Source organism: Pongo pygmaeus, chromosome 1 (genome assembly GCF_028885625.2).
Source record: "Pongo pygmaeus isolate AG05252 chromosome 1, NHGRI_mPonPyg2-v2.0_pri, whole genome shotgun sequence".
NCBI lineage: Eukaryota > Metazoa > Chordata > Mammalia > Primates > Hominidae > Pongo > Pongo pygmaeus.
In genome coordinates, this window is record NC_072373.2 from 223,266,767 (window position 1) to 223,280,063 (window position 13,297).

A 13,297-nucleotide genomic window follows, 5' to 3' on the forward strand; every position below is an offset into this window, starting at 1 on the left:
TGACCATCAAGCAGCCCTTATCTGAGGAATTTAGAAGTAATTAGATATCCCTATTATCTAAAGTTGGCACCTGGTACCAGGTTAAATCGAAGGAAATAGTTAAAGCCCAAAATTCTTGAATGAGCTTAGAAGGATCCTGGCTAAATGAACCCAACTTGGATTGAATTTGCAAAAAATGAGACATTGGAAAAGGGACATGAAAAATCCACCGCGGCATGCTCAGTTCTCTCTTGCTGAGGCTGCAGTCTTCTGCAGCGTTCTTTCTAATAAAACTTTCCTTTTTCAAACCTATATTATTGTTGATAAATTCTTCTTACCAACCAGCAAGTCGACCACTTTCTGATACTGGGGCTCTTGACACCTTGCCCAGCACTTCTACCAGTTTTTGTACCTATTAAGCACCCTGTTCATCCCCTTCTCCTGGCTACCCTTCCTGGCCTCTGGTAACCACCAACTTATCTTCATGAGATCCACTTTTCAACTTCCCATTTATGAGTGAGATCATGTGATACTTGTCTTTCTTTGCCTGGCTTGTTTCACTTAACATAATGACCTCCAGTTCCATCAATGTTGTTGCAAATAGGATTTTATTTTTTATGGCTGAATAGTATTCATTGTGTATATTTACATTTTCTTTATCCAGTCATCCATTGATGAACACTTTGGTTGATTCCATATTTTGGCTGTTGTGAACAGTGCTACAATAAGCATGAGAGTGCAAATATCTCTTTGATATATTGATTTCCTTTTTTTTTTTTTGAGACTCCATCTTGCTCTGTCGCCCAGCCTGAAGTGCAGTGGCACCATCTTGGCTCACTGCAACCTCTGCCTCTGTGTTGAAACAATTCTCGTGCCTCACTCTCCCAAGTAGCTGAGACTACAGGTGTGTGCCACCATGCCTGGCTAATTTTTGTATTTTTGGTAGAGACAGGGTTTTACCATGTTGGCCAGGCTGGTCTTGAACTCCTGACCTCAAGTGATCCGCCTGCCTCGGCCTCCCAAAGTGCTGGGATTATAGGAGTGAGCTACCGTGCCTGGCCCTTCCTTTCTTTTTGATATATACCAGTAGTGGGATTGCTGGATCATATGGTAGTTGTGTTTTTAATCTTTTGAGGATTCCATACTGTTTTCCATAGTGGCTGCACTAATTGAGATGCTCGCCAACAGTGTATGAGGTTCCTTCTTCACATCCATCTCAGCATGTTATTCCCTTTTTGATAAAGGCCATTTTAACTGGGATGAGATGATATCTTACTGTCTTTATTTCCATTTCTCTGATTAGTGACATTGAGCCCTTTTTCATATCTCTTGGCCATTTGTATCTCTTCAGAAATGTCTATTCAGATCTTTTGCCCACTTTTAAATCTGATTGTTTTCTTGCTGTTGAGCTCCAAATATATGCTAGTCATCAGTCCCTCATCAAATGGATAGTTTGCAAATATTTTCCCCCATTCTGTGTGTTGTCTCTTTGCTTTGTTGTTTCCTTTGCTGTGTATATACTTGTTAGTTTGATGCAATTCCATTTGTCTGTTTTTGCTTTTGTTGTCTGTGCTTTGAGGTCTTTGCCCAGATCAATACCCTGGAACATTTCCCCAGTGTTTTCTTTCTTTTTTTTTTTGAGATGGAGTCTTGCTCAGCCGCCTAGGCTGGAGTGCAGTGGTGCAATCTTGGCTCACCGCAACCACTGTCTCCTGGGTTCAAGCGATTCTCCGTCTCAGCCTCCCGAGTATCTGGGATTACAGGCACCCTCCATCATGCCTGTCTAATTTTTGTATTTTAGTCCAGACAGGGATTCACCATGTTGGCCAGGCTGGTCTCGAACTCCTGACCTCAGGTGATCCACCTGCTTCAGCCTCCCAAAGTGCTGGGATTACAGGCGTGAGCCACTGCGCCTGGCCCCCCAGTGTTTTCTTCTAGTAATTTCTTTTCTTTTTTTTTTTTTTTTTTTTTTTTGAGACAGAGTCTCGCTGTGTCGCCTAGGCTGGAGTGCAATGGTGCAATCTCAGCTCATTGCAACCTCTGCCTCCCAGGTTCAAGCAATTCTCCCACCTCAGCCTCTAGAGTAGCTGGGAACGCAGGCACCTGCCATCATGCCTGGGTAATTTTTGTATTTTTAGTAGAGATGAGGTTTCACCATGCTGGCCAGGCTAATCTCAAACTCCTGACCTCAAGTGATCTGCCCACCTCAGCCTCCCACAGTGCTGGGATTACAGGTGTGAGCCAAAGCACCTGCCCTAAATACATCAGTGTTTTTAAGGTTTCAATTTAGATATTAAAATCGCGTTTCTGGCCAGGCGCAGTGGCGCATGCCTGTAATCCCAGCACTTTGGGAGGCCGAGGTGGGCAGATCACGAGGTCAAGAGATCGAGACCATCCTGGCCAACATGGTGAAACCCGGTCTCTACTAAAAATACAAAAATTAGCTGGGCGTGGTGGTGCACACCTGTAGTCCCAGCTACTCAGGAGGCTGAAGCAGGGGAATTGCTTGAACCTGGGAGGCGGAGGCTGAAGTGAGCTGAGATCGCACCATTACACTCCAGCCTGGGTGACAGAGCGAGACTCTGTCTCAAAAAAAAAAAAAAAATCACGTTTCTTTTCTTTGTTTTGTTTTCGTTTTTGTTTTTGAGACAGAGTCTTGCTCTGTCGCCCAGGCTGGAGTGTAGTGGCACCATCTTGGCTCACTGCAACCTCTGTCTCCCAGGTTCAAGCAATTCTCGTACCTCAGCCTCCCGAGTAGCTGGGACTACAGGCGTGCACCATCATGCCCAACTAATTTTTGTATTTTTATTAGAGACGGGGTTTCACCATGTTGGCCAAACTGGTCTCGAACTCCTGACGTCAAGTGATCTGCCCACCTCGGCCTCCCAAAGTACTGGGATTACAGTTGTGAGCCACTGCACCTGGCCACATTTATTTCAAGAAATAAATTCTTTGTTAGTTTACAAAGCACTTTGGTATATTTCATGTGATTCTTACAATGGTGGTGAGTGTGTTATTTTATTTAATTTTAAAAATTGGAGCTGAGCGGGGTGTCTCATCCCAACACTCTGGGAGGCCAAGGTGGGAGGATTGTTTGAGCCCTGGAGTTGGGGACCAGCCTGGGCAACATGGCAAGACCCTGTCTGTACAAAAAATTTAAATAATTACACGCCTATGGTCCCAGCTATTTGAGAGGCTGACAGCGCAGCAGGGGAATCACTTGAGCCCAGGAGGTCAAGGCTGCAGTGGGTCATGATCTCATGCCACTGCACTCCAGGCTGGATGACAGAGTGAGACTGTGTCTCCAAAAAAAAAAAAAAAAAAGTGAATATTGATGAACACTGAACTTGTGCAAAAGTTTGAAATGTCTTTAATCATATGACATTTAAGAAGAAACTTTTAGGAGTTCTGGAATGACTTCACTTTTGGCTATTTGCAAAGGAAGCAGCTGTGAAGGAGTGTGGAAAATAGGAATGACAGAGAGAGAGGAGAGACAAGTGGTCAGATGTGTGCTTCTAGAACCAAGGAGGGATACAGTTAGATGGAAGGAAAACCAAAGGAAGATAGGCTTTTTTGATCCAGTCCGCGTGGTAAACTTTTTTTTTTTTTTGAGTCTCTCTGTCACCCAGGCTGGAGTGTGGGGGCATGATCTCAGCTCACTGAAACCTCTGCCTCCGGGGTTCAAGTGGTTCTCCTGCCTCAGACTCCTGAGTAGCTGGGGTTACAGGCAAACACCACCACGTCCACCTAAATTTTTTGTGTTTTTAGTAGAGACAGGGTTTCACCATGTTGGCCAGGCTGGTCTCAAACTCCTGACCTCAAGTGATCCACCAGCCTCGGCCTCCCAAAGTGCTGGGATTACAGGTGTGAGCCACCGTGCCTGGGCCCTGTGGTAAACTCCTAAAAGGAGTCAACAATGCTCCTGCTCCTGGTCTGCTACAGCATGAGACAGCCACGATAGTGTAAAGATGAGAGATGTTTCAGCAGTGAGAGCCAGAGAGAATCAACTGGAGTTAACATTCCTGAGACATACGCATCACCGTCAAGACATGAAATGGACACAGCATTGATTCTTACCAAGTGAATACACTGCACAGTTTTAAAAAGTCAAGTATTACTTGCAGCAGATTGGATTATTTTTCAGAAGTAGTCACTCCCCTTCCACCTGCATGGGTGGAGTCTACTTCCTGTCCCTTGATTTTGGGTTTGGCCTTGTTTTGGTCCATGGAATGTTAACAGACACCTGTAACAAAGCCTTGAAAAGTCTGCCCTGATGATTAGGTTGTGCTCTTCTACTGTTGAATTGCTGTAGGAAGAGCTTTTTCCCCAGGCAAGTTGCTGCTGTTCCCTCAACCTGGGTTTCAGAATGAACATGTGGAACAGAGCGGCCCTAGCCAACCTGCACAACTAACAACCTGAAAAAGAGTTACTACAACCCAATGGTGAACTGTAGCAGCCAGGTTTTGCTACAGAGCAGTAGTTAATCCATGCAGCAGCAGCCCTCTAACTCAGTCCTTCCCCTCAGCCCTGCTCCCCAGAAGCAAGTATTTTCAACTCTTTCAATTATTTCTTCTGGTAGTGTATCAGTATTTTGAAACAGTATGCTAATATTTTATTTCTCATTTATCAGCTTTAGACCTTATATATTGACTTCCTGGTAGGTGTTACAATTTTCCTTCCACGGATGTGAAGGTTGAGGTCCAGAAGGGTGAAATGACTGTATAAGGTCCTGCAGTCTTGGTCAAATTCAGATTTCTGATGCTAAATTTCACACTCTACCCACTATATACTGTCAATATTAAAAATCAGTTACACTCAAGACACTCTATAGTTCATGCATATTTCTCATCACACATTCATAGGATAAAACCAAAAAATTAAACCATTTACCAAAAAATACTGTTGTAGTACTGACAATGAAGACACTTCCTAGTTCAGTCTCCAATTTCCAGGCAGAACCGCCCCATCCTGTCCACTACCTTTTTAACTCAACGTTTGACAACTCTTTATGCACTGTGGGAGGTACGAAGGAAGAAACTACCGGTTTTATTTCTTTTTTAGAGACTGGGCCTGGCTATGTTGCCCAGGTTGGCCTCCACCTCCTGGGCTTAAGGGATCCTCCTGCCTCAGCCTCCCAAGTAGCTGGAACTACAGGCATAAGCAACTATTCCTGGCCAAAAACTCTGTTTTCAAGGAACGTAGCTTCTCGTAGCAGTTGCAACTTTTAATGATGAAATATTGCTCTGCCTGTGGAGGTCACAAGGCAATAACAGAGAAATGGCGTTGACAGTGTTAGTAGTAGCCACCCATGGCCATCTGGTCATCGTTCCAAAAAAACAACTCCCCTCAGAATTATCCTGATCTTAGCAGCAAAAAAAAACTGCTGCCAAGTTATTATTTTTCCATGGGTCACTCTTAAACATTTGGCATCTCATTAAGTAAACACTCTCAAATAAATCATTCTCGGTTGGGCGCGGTGGCTCACACCTGTAATCCCAGCACTTTGGGAAGCCGAGGCGGGTGGATCACCTGAGGTTAGGAGTTCCAGACCAGCCTGGCCAACATGGCGAAACCCTGTCTCTACTAAAAATACAAAAAAAAAATTAGCCGGGCGTGGTGGCAGGCGCCTGTAATCCCAGCTACTTTCGGGAGGCTGAAGCAGGAGAATCGCTTGAACCCGGGAAGCGGAGGTAGCAGTGAGCCTAGATCGCGCCATTGCACTCCAGCCTGGGCAACAAGAGCGAAACTCAGTCTCAAAATAAAATAAAATAAAAATAAAAAATAAATCATTTTCTATATTTCATTTCGATAGAGCGCATCATTCTAGCATTTTGCCTTTAGTTATTTATTGTGTGTTCCCCTAGTCCTGTGAACGCCGGGAGAACCTTCTTGTCTTGGTGGTTGCTGAATTCCCAGCATCTGTCACAGCCCCTGGCACACAGCAGGTGCTGACCAAGTATTATCCTGCTTTCACCCTCTGTTATTTGACAGCCTTCTTTATTGCTATAAATTAATATTTTACATTTGCAGAACTCTACAATGTGATTTCAACTAACTTCTTATGCCTATTTTAATCGTATTTCTCACGTCAAATTCACCAGACGACTACAAAATGAAGCAGAGGAGGAATTTAAATTGTAGTTACTGGGCATAAAGAAGGCCTCTGGGGCACTGAATAAACGTAGCTGTCAACATCCCATAAAGGCCGGGTTCAGGCACGCTCTAGAGCGGTCCGGCAGAAACGGCGAATTTCCCCTCTGGAGCCCCCGAAAGGTTATGTCGGCGAGACCGGAGAAGAGTGGGCGAGCCCTGACATTTGAGGCGGCGCTGGTGCAAGGGGGGAAATTCTGACACCGAGGTCTGTGAGGGGCCTGGGAACGGCTTCGCCTCTGCGCCCACCAGTGTGAAAAGGCCCCCAGCGTGGGCCACCAGACACAACTCCCACGGGGCGCTGGGCGCCGGGAACCGACCGGCTGACCCGCATGACGTAGGTCCACTTCCGGCGGCCGCAGCATGCGGCACCCGGGATTGGCCGAGCCAGGTCGCAGTGGGCGGGACCATCGCGTGTTCCCAGCCGCTAGCCTGATCGCGCCGGTGCTTGCAGGGGTCAGATCCGGCGTAAATGCGCCGGGTGCTGCTGGGCCTGGCCTGAGAGTAATAGCCCCTAAAGGTCACTTCCTTTAGAGCGTCGCGTGTGGGTCTCTGCGCCCTGGAGTTGCTTTGCCTCAGCGATCTCTCCGACTTCCGAGGGGTGGGTGCGGCCTGCCGGATGCAAGGCGGGAGGTCGAGCCCTTGGCACCTGCTGGGCCCAGATTCGTCCTGGTGACCGCAGCCCACAGGCTCAGCAAAGAACGACGACGACTTGTCTGTTCCCATCCCGAGAGCCTTGGTGTCTTGGGGAATCGGATGCAGTCTCTGATGTTTTAACCACCTCGTTGGTGGCTCATTGGAAAATCTGCAAAGCCCATTGTGGAAGCAAGGCTGTGGCTTGGACAGCGTTTTCTGTTTGTTTCTCTCGGGTTGTTTATGGAAAACACTGCCATCCCTTCCATGGCATCTTATTTCTTTTCTTTTCTTTCTGAGAAGTAGAGACGGAGTCTTGCTATGTTGCCGAGGCTTATATTGAACCCCTGGGCTCAAGCGATCCTCCTGCCTTGGCCTCCCGAAGTTTTCGGATCACAGGCATGAGCCACCGCCCCCAGCCAGCATCTTATTTCTTGAAGTGAGAGTAAGATCGCATTACTTAGGGTTTCAGTCAGGGGTTATCAAAAAGCCTTTAAGATAACTTACTTGCAAATATGAATAGCAATGCCTGCCCAGAGGTTAGTGAGGACCTAGTGAGATCTTACATAAAACAAGCTCAAAGGAGTTGAAATGTTGAGTCCCTTACTATTTCCTGTTATAATTCTCTAATACTGTTTCCATAATGCTTTCAAATTCCAATGCTTTGGAAACATACAGTGATCAAGGAGTTACGCCAGTATTTCTCTCAATGGGCAAGGCAAAATCCATATTCCACCCAGCGGTAGACACTTGAATCTAGCAAAACTTTCCTGGCTGACTCCCTGCCCCCTATCCTTTACTGAATCGTGGAGATCCCTTCCTTATCTTGAGGCCCACCTACTCTGGAGGTTGGTAAGCAGTGGCTACATCCAGGATGAGAACTATATTCTGGTGACCTTTCGTATATCTGTAGTTCTGTGAATCTGCTGAATTTGGCAGTGACTGCTATGTAGGGATTAAAAGTTTGAATCCTGCCACAATGTGCTTCAAAAATCCCTTCTTTCTTATCTTCCACATTCGTACCTCTTAACACTCCCTCACTCAGTTTATCTGTTCTGGGAACTTCCTGGAACTTCACTTCCTTCGTGCTTTGGCAAAAGCATTTCCTTCTGCCGGGAATACCTCTACTTCCATATCAACCTTTTTTTCCTTTTTTCTTTCTTTTTTTTTTTTTCTTGAGACGAGGTCTCGCTTTGTCGCCCATGCTGGAATGCAGTGGCTCGATCTCGGCTCACTGCAACCACTGCCTCCCGGGTTCAAGCAATTCTTTGCCCCAGCCTCCTGAGTAGCTGGAATTACAGGCGCCCACCACCACGCCCGGCTAACTTTTGTATTTTTAGTAGAGACGCGGTTTCACCATGTTGGCCAGGCTGGTCTTGAACTCCTGACCTCATGACCCACCTGCCTCAGCCTCCCAAAGTGCTGGGATTACAGGCGTGAGCCACCGCACCCGGCCTTTATCAGCCTTTCAATGTATTACCCATCCTGGAAAACCCAGTTACAGTGCCAATCCCTCCAGGAAACTTTCTCTATTCCCGTAGCACTTTGCCCTCGTATTATAGAATCTGTACGGCTGTGTGGCCTTAGTTATTTGTGTAACCTCTTCCTTCCACTCAGGGCTGGGAAAACTGTTGGGATGGCACTTTATCTATATATGCCACACAAGACAGTAAAACTCATTCCAGAGTTATTTATGGAGCGCTTGTCATGTTTTCTCAGGAGTGCTCTGGGTGCCAGGGATGCAGCAGTGAACAGTGTCCCCTCTCATGGAGCTTATGTTCCATGGGGAAACGACAGACAGTAAACAAAAGCACAAATAAATAGCATGCCAGGTGGTGGTATGTACTATGAAGGAAAACAAAGGAGGGAGAGAAGATGGAGAATAATGGTGGGGGGAGGGTGCTCGTTTAGACACTGGCCAAAGAATGCTGTTTTCTGAGGAGAAAACCCAAATAAGATGAGGGAGTGGCTGGGTGCAGTGGCTCCTGCCTGTAATCCCAGCACTTTGAGAGGCCGAGGTGGGCGGATCACCTGAGGTCAGGAGTTCCAGACCAGCCTGCCCAACAAGGTGAAACCCCATCTCTACTAAAAATACAAAAATTAGCCGGGCATGATGGCAGGTGCCTGTAATCCCAGCTACTCGGAAGGCTGAGGTGGGAGAATCGCTTGAACCCAGGAGGCGGAGGTTGCAATGAGCCGAGATGGTGCCACTGCACTCCAGTCTGGGTGACAGAACAAGACTCCATCTCAAAAATAAATAAAAATTTAAAAATTAAAAACAAGTCAGGCTAGAGGGGAGTTGTAGGATGCAAAACAGGAGAAGTAAATGGGTTAGAAAATGTGCCGATTTGCATTAGACATTCGATAAATGCTTGTTGAGTTAAATTTACTGAATTGATAAGGGACAGAGAGTAATTTAATGATAATAATAATGAAACTTGGAAATTGCTTGAGGTTGAGTGCAACAGACCCTATAGGCATATATATGGAGTAGCTATAACTTACACACAGGGACAGTGGAACTCTTATTTTGTGTGGTGATACTTATTTAGTGTGGTGATACTTAACTGAAGAAAAAAATCTTACGAAAACCAATGGTTTATCCAACAGTCTTCCATTATAATGGAAACACAGAAGAACAGGAGACGGATTTTGTGGAGAATGACTTGTGAGTGGAAGTATTTGGTAGAAAATGCTGATCACCATTAAAAAGCTCGGAAGGAAACAAAATCCACCTCCTGGTGTTGCCTTGCTTTTGATTTGTTGAATAAGAACACTAGAATGTTAACTGACAGTAGTTGAGATGAATTTGTATATTACTTAATTTTAATAGTACTTTCCTTCCCAAGGGTTAAGGTGAATGCTAGGGACGGGGAGCTAGTACCCCACAGCGAGAAGCTGGCCTTCAGTACAAAGTTATGTTACTTCAGGATAATGTTGCCTTTTGGGGTGATACTGCTTTGATCACAGTTGTCACCTGCACCCCAAAGAATAGTTTTGCCTTTAATGGCATGTAGCAACTATCTCTCTCCATCCGAATTTAAAAATAAAGAGCCCGTGTTTACTTTATGGTTTTTGATTACGTGCTCTTATTTTAAGTTAGTCTAACTTCCTCCAAAAAGTGACTACTATGAGGCTGTCAATTCTGCTCTTCATGTGAATTCTGATCTTCATGTGATGAAGATCGTTTAAATTGATCGTCAGTTTCTTGGTAGTCATTCATGTAGATGAGCTCTGATGTGGTTTCCAACACAGCTTTTAAACCACGGAATTGACAGTCTTACCCTTGGTTGCTGAGTCAACACATCTTTTTACTAATTCACAGGAATGCACCATTGCAGTTAGCTCCTGTGTTAGTCATACCTCTTGGCCAGATGTTAAGGTGGCTTTGGAATGAGACAACGTCCAGTTCCATCCCTGGTGTCTCCATTCCTTAAATGTGACAGTATGGTGTGGTGGGAGAGCCTGTTCTCACTCTCTGAGTCCAGCCTGTCTGGATTTAAGCCCAGCTCTGTCCCATGCTAGCTAAGTGATCTTGAACACATGAGTTATCCCTCATGCCTCAGGTTCCCCATCTATAAAACGGGGATCACAGAACCTGTGTACTTCACAGGGTCACTATGAGGATTAAATGAATGAATATAGGTAAAGCTGGAACACTGGCCTGGAGTAAACCCTCAAATTCTGCCCTTAATCCTTATCTCAGGAATTCAACTCCCTTGGCTTCTGTTTCTTCACATTAGAATAGGAACAATAATTCTTACCTCATGGAGTTCCTGCATTGCAGATGTTATGCTCAACACTTTTTTGTGTGTGAATCTGTGAGACAGAGTCTCACTCTGTTGCCCAGGCTAGAGTGCAGTGGTGTGATCTCGGCTCACTGTAACCTCCACTTCCCAGGTTCAAGTGATTCTCCCACCTCAGCCTCCCAAGCAGCTGGGACTACAGGCGCACACCACCATGCCCAGATAATTTTTGTATTTTTAGTAGAGACAGGATTTCACCATGTTGGCCAGGCTGGTCTCAAACTCCTGACCTCAGGTGATCCGCCCACCTCGGCCTCCTAAAGTGCTGGGATTACAGGCATGAGCCGCCGCGCCCGGCCTATGCTCAACATTTTAAATATTTTATTTAGCCTCTTCAGAAGGAAACAAAATCTGTCTTCTGAGACTAAATAAAACATTTAAAGTGTTTAGCATAACATCTGCAATGCAGGAAGCCACCCATTAAGTATTAGCTCTTATTATTAGAAAACATTTATTTATTGGTAGTCGCAATCTGTTTAAATTCAGCGATGAAGGGACCAAAGGAATGGAACTCAGAAAGTGATACACCATAAACATGTGCCGTCTTGGTGAGGATGGTAAGGGACAGAAATGACATAGAGTTTTTGCCTTAAGATACAATGACAGCATCTGGAGAAATAATCAAAGTGAAGCTTGCTCTTGGAGTAAGAGCGAGTTCCCAGAGCTCAAACTGTTAAGCGCATGAGCGACAGCAAAGAGACTTCATACAGGGGTTGTGACCCTGAGGTCCACAGATGTGCAAGGGTGCACAGATAAAAACCAAGGAGTCTGTGAACTTAGATTTAAATTCCATCTTTATTTTCACTAACCTCTAATGGAAATCTAAATCTAACATTTCTTCCCATTTTGAATATAGTAATTCACACAGCATAGCTGAAGGAACAGTACTCATGGCTTGGGACCGATAGTACTGTAAGTCATCTTCATATCACATTACAGTTCTTGCAGATATCCCAGAATACCATTTTGATTCATGATTAATTTGAAATTATGCCAGATACATGTTAAGTCCATATATTAGTGCATCACAAATTGGCTTTTAAAATATTTGGCAGGTACATTTCAATTCAGTTGGTTTCCTTTGTAATCCTTTGTAGTATATTTTATGAATTACGAATCCTATTCTGAGGGCTCCACAAGCATAGGACCCACAAGCGAACGGGGCCTTGGGCATAGGCAGGTTAAGAGTCTGGTTAAGAGCATGGGCTCTGCAGCCAGACAGCCAAGTTTCTAATCCTTTCTCGGCTCCTTACCAGCCAGGTGGCACCAGGCAGGCTACCTGGCTTCTCTGTGCCCTTGTTTCCTCGCCTGTGAAATAGGGACAAAGGCTGTCCTAAGGTATAATTGTGGGAACTTATGTAAACACATAGAACAGTGCCTTGCACGTAGTAAGCCCTCGGCCAGTGGTAGCCGTGATCAGAAAAGCATTTTACATGAGACCTGAGAAAGGACAATGACAGCTTAGGTTGGGGTCTGCATGCCAGAATGATTTCCCCAGGAAGAGAGTGAAATTAAAACATTAGGTCATGAACATGAAGAGACAGGCAGACCGCAGGACTGGAGTGAACAAATCCATGTATTTATTTGTTCATTTGATAAAGGCTTATTGACTACCAACTGTGTGTCTCTCAGCACTGTCTCTAACACTTTTGGGGCCTGGAGTAAGTATAGAAATGGAGCCAACACACCATGTCCGAATATTTAATAGTGGCAAATCAAGCGCAAGGAGAATATTCTACTTCACAGAGAAGTGTTCAAAGTAACTAAATAACAAATTATTTTTATGTAACAAAGTTGGCAAAGATGACTGAGTTTAATTAATATTACAAATGTGTAGATGTTTTCTGATGACCTGAAAATGTTTAAATTAGTGGTAAATAAAGGCATACAGGGCCGGGCATGGTGACTCACGCCTGTAAGCCCAGCACTTTGGGAGGCCGAGGAGGGCAGATCACCTGAGTTCAGGAGTTTGAGACCATCCTGGCCAATGCGGTGAAACCCCGTCCCTACTAAAAATACAAAAATTAGCCGGGTGTGGTGGCACACACCTGTAGTCCCAGCTACTTGGGAGGCTGAGTGGGGAGAATCGCTTGAACCCAGGAAGCAGAGGTTGCCGTGAGCCGAGATCACACCACTGCACTCCAGCCTGGGCGACACAGCGAGACTTCGTCTCAAAAAAAAAAAAAAGACACACATAGTTCATAATTTATTGTATTTTTATCCATAAAATTTATTTTTTTTGCTTTCATTTCATTTGTTACAATAGATAATTTTGCATAATTTGTGTTTGGACAGTAATGACTTAAAGGGTTAAGAAATATAATTATACTTAACATATACAGCATTTGTATGTATTTAATATAATGTGTGAATTTGAGTATGTACAATTTTAAATTTGTTTTTATGTTCATTTTTTCATTTTTCTAAAAGTTCCAAAAGTATTAGAATTAAAATCAAATTATAGTAGATAAATATAGCATATTTAAAACTTATTTTTATTAAAGAACTGAGATTTTTAATCTTTTGAAATTTAAATTGTTTTAAATATTTTTATAAAAATTGAAATTGTCATTCTGGGGCTCAGTCCTAGGTGATTCTAGTAAACAATGCTGCAGTTCTTATTCTACATATTACATGTGTGCATATTCAAGAATACTATGAATTGTTTAACATTACAAAGGCTTCCTCAGACTTTGTGCATAAGTGCTGTGAACTCCATGGTAATATAC